At 72.6% G+C, this 1,862-nt stretch overlaps 1 long non-coding RNA gene across 1 annotated transcript in view; it reads left to right on the top strand.

Annotated features, from left to right (window-relative positions):
- LOC112955316 overlaps nt 1-459 on the top strand; it is a 1,084-nt gene extending 625 nt beyond the window's left edge. The window contains exon 3 of the long non-coding RNA XR_003250862.1: nt 417-459. This is a non-coding gene — a long non-coding RNA (uncharacterized LOC112955316). The remainder of the gene's footprint in view (nt 1-416) is intronic.
- Nucleotides 460-1,862: the final 1,403 nt, after the last annotated feature.

Consider the following 1,862-nt stretch of genomic DNA (forward strand, 5'->3'; position numbering starts at 1 on the left):
GTCAGTGTCCGCCCGGGCGGGGCGGGAATCAGGAGGTCCCGCGGGGGGGGAGGGTCCTGTCCCCTCGTCGCCCCCCCAGGTGACACTTCTGTCCCCTGCGGGAGGTGGGGGCAGGTGGGGGTCTCACTATGGGGCTGGGGTCCCGCTGTGGGGCTGGGGTCTCTCTGTGGGGCTGGGGTCTCACTGTGGGGCTGGGGTCTCGCTGCGGGGCTGGGGTCTCACTATGGGGCTGGGGTCCCGCTGTGGGGCTGGGGTCTCACTATGGGGCTGGGGTCTCACTGTGGGGCTGGGGTCTCTCTGTGGGGCTGGGGTCCCGCTGTGGGGCTGGGGTCTCCCTGCGGGGCTGGGGTCCCTCGATGGGGCGGGGGTCCCACGTGGAGCTCCTGCTGGGGGTGACCCCCCCCGCCCCCTTGCAGGTGGCCTCTCCCTGCCAAGCGCTGCCCCCTCCTGAGCTGGTAAGTGCGGGGGTCTCTGGTGGGGGGTGGGGGGGGACACCTCCCCCCTTGGGGACCCCCAGCCCCCCAAGCCCTGTCTCCCCACAGAGGAGGAACACGGCCCCCGTGCGGCGCAGCGAGAACCTGGTGGGTGCCCCCGTCCCCCGCGCCCCCCCCGGGACGGGGACACAGGCCCCCCCCGGGCTCTGTCACCACCCGGGACCCCCATTTTTGGGTCCCCCCCCAGGGCTCCACCAAGTCGCTCAGCTCCAGCCGGCAGCGCAGCACCCTGCCCAGGTAGAGGGCACGGGGGGGCTGGGGGGGCAACGGGGGGGCAAGGGGTGCCCCAGTGGGTGCTGTGGCCACGGGGGTGCGGGGGGGGCTATGGCCGCACTGTGGGTGCTATGGACCGAGGGGGGTGCAATCCTCCAGGAGGGGTGCAGTGGTCCCGGGGGGGTGTAATGATTGGGGGGGTGCAGGGTGCCAGGATGGGTGTCCCCTGCCATGGGTGCTGTGTCACTATGGGTGCTGTGTCCCCCCCCCATGGGTGCTATGTCCCTTCCCAAGGGTGTCGTGTCCCCATGGGTGCTGTACCCTGGGGGTGCAGTGGTGCTGGGGGGGGGTCAGCACCTTGGGGGGTGCAGTGTTCCAGGTTGGGTGCTGTGTCCCCATGGGTGCAATGTCCCCCCCCAATGGGTGCCGTATCCCTGGGGGTGCTGTGTCCCCCGCCATGGGTGCTGTACCCCGGGGGGTGCAGTGTTCCAGGTTGGGTGCTGTGTCCCACGGGTGCTGTGTCCCCACGGGTGCAGAGCTCCAGGTTGGGTGCTGTGTCCCACGGGTGCTGTGTCCCTACGGGTGCCGTGTCCCCACGGGTGCAAAGCTCCAGGTTGGGTGCTGTGTCCCACGGGTGCCGTGTGGGTGCAGAGCTCCAGGTTGGGTGCTGTGTCCCATGGGTGCCGTGTGGGTGCAGAGCTCCAGGTTGGGTGCTGTGTCCCACGGGTGCCGTGTGGGTGCAGAGCTCCAGGTTGGGTGCTGTGCCCCCCCACGGGTACCCCAGGGGGGCCGTGTCCCCACGCGCCCCCCCGCAGGAGCTGCAGCCTGGAGCGGCTCCCGGAGCGGCCGCTGGACGCGGACGTCACCTACGTGACGGAGCGCATCCTGGCCGTGGGGCTGCCGGCGGCGCTGCCCGCGGGCCGCCTGCGCGCCCAGCTGCGCCAGCTCGCGCTGCTGCTCGCCTCCCGCCACCAGGACAAGTACATGGTGCGCGGGGGGCCGCGGGGGGGCCCCGCCGCCCCGACCCTCCTCATCCTCCCGCCCTGCCCCGCAGCTCTTCAACCTGTCCGAGAAGCGCCGCGACATCGCCCGCCTGCACCCCAAGGTGGCCCGGGCGGCGGGGGTGTCCCCGGGGTGCTGGGGGGGGCTCTGGTG

The sequence above is a fragment of the Nothoprocta perdicaria genome, unplaced genomic scaffold (genome assembly GCF_003342845.1).
Source record: "Nothoprocta perdicaria isolate Ctin4 unplaced genomic scaffold, notPer1 scaffold_557, whole genome shotgun sequence".
In the NCBI taxonomy this organism is placed as follows: Eukaryota; Metazoa; Chordata; class Aves; order Tinamiformes; family Tinamidae; genus Nothoprocta; species Nothoprocta perdicaria.